The sequence below is a fragment of the Vollenhovia emeryi genome, unplaced genomic scaffold, assembly GCF_000949405.1.
Source record: "Vollenhovia emeryi isolate VEMERY1.0 unplaced genomic scaffold, V.emery_V1.0 DF939161.1, whole genome shotgun sequence".
Lineage (NCBI taxonomy): Eukaryota > Metazoa > Arthropoda > Insecta > Hymenoptera > Formicidae > Vollenhovia > Vollenhovia emeryi.
In genome coordinates this window covers 365164-366706 of record NW_011967205.1, presented here as the reverse complement: position 1 = coordinate 366706, position 1543 = coordinate 365164, and positions in this window count along the sequence as shown.

Below are 1543 nucleotides of genomic sequence, written 5' to 3'. Positions count from 1 at the left end.
CACTCGATGCACTCGTTCCATATTCCGGTGTCTCGCGTTGTGCCGGTCATCCCTATCGGGAATGTAATACCGCGGTTGCTCTCGCCTAGTTACAAATCGAGTCGAGGAAAATGGAACTTTTACAAAGGGCAGAGAGAAGAAAACGGTGTAATCTCGCGGTAGCACGGGTGCGACAAACGCGCCCGCACTTCTCTCGCTCTCTCCTTCTCCGTTTCTTCTTGTCGTATCTCGGGCGCCAATCAATTAATTTTTCTCGAGTGCGATCGATGCGGTCGTCCGATCCACCGCGGTTATACATAAATGCATGAGAGCTCGTGTGCCGACTTTAAAGACCGATATTTCCTGCGCCGATATTTCCATAGCACGACGAGAGAACGGCAAGCCGCCACCGTTGCTGGTTACATGGGGTGGACGGGAGGGGCCGTCTGGTATTTCCGGTGCGGTGAAAATTTCAGAAGGGTCCTCGAGAACGCTCGCACTGACGACGAGAGGGACGACGCGCAGCGAGCGCAATCGTACAAGCGTATTCCGCGTATTTCCCCTTCCGGACACGTTTGTAACGCGACCGTGGCCGGGGCTTTATAACGAGGTTTGCCGACGTTGTTAGTCCGACGCGTACCACCACCGAGACAAATGAAAACGAAGAACGGCCATCTCTCCCGGTGTCGCGGCGACGTTGCATGTATTATACTATACGAAGAGCCGGCGGGGAAATGAGTCGACTAGCTGCTTGCAACCTTGATCACCGATCAATCGGTGGTTAATGAAGCCATACGGTATCTATTAGCGGTACGCCGTCAGTTCGATTAGTTGATAGTTCGCGGCGTGCTATCGAGTCTTACATCACGCTCGATAAGGTATTCGCGTCTTCGATCACTCGTGGACGGGAGTGCGAAAAGGCACGCGGGAGAAGTATGTTGGAATGAGTCATGCAAGAGGGTTACCGCTAGCTAAAATGTTGTCCCACCGATTACACGATTTCATTTCATTTCATATGATTTCATCCGATTACAAATAATCTCATCTAATTGCAAATCATTTTCTTCTATGCACGTTTAAAAATATGTAACGTTGTTTGTTAAACCTCAAAGAGCTGTTAGATTTCCTCAAAATATATTGTTCCTATTTTACTAACAAGTACTTGCTTGTAGAGGTAATTTCAGTTAATATTCTAGTATTCGGTCACGTGTTTCCTTGCTTTCCACTTTTCCCCCTAGTCTAACCGTCGTCTTAACGAAAAGTAATTTTGTATTTGTATTTACCGTTGATCAACGTTTCAACTCGCTGTTGTTCTAATAGCAACTACTTCAGTCTTATTTTGAAAAGAATGCGCACTTATTCGGATATTCGCGAAAAGAAGTAAATTTTTTTGGAAAATAAAAGCTGAGAAAATGTTTAAATTTAATGTTTATTGTCCAACAAGTGAAGAAACTTGAAAATTAAGACGTAACGATTACACAGGGATTTCGTAAGGATTTCATAATGATTTCGGAGACATCCCACGATTACTGTCCCACGATTACATGATGTGGTTACCCCCTTG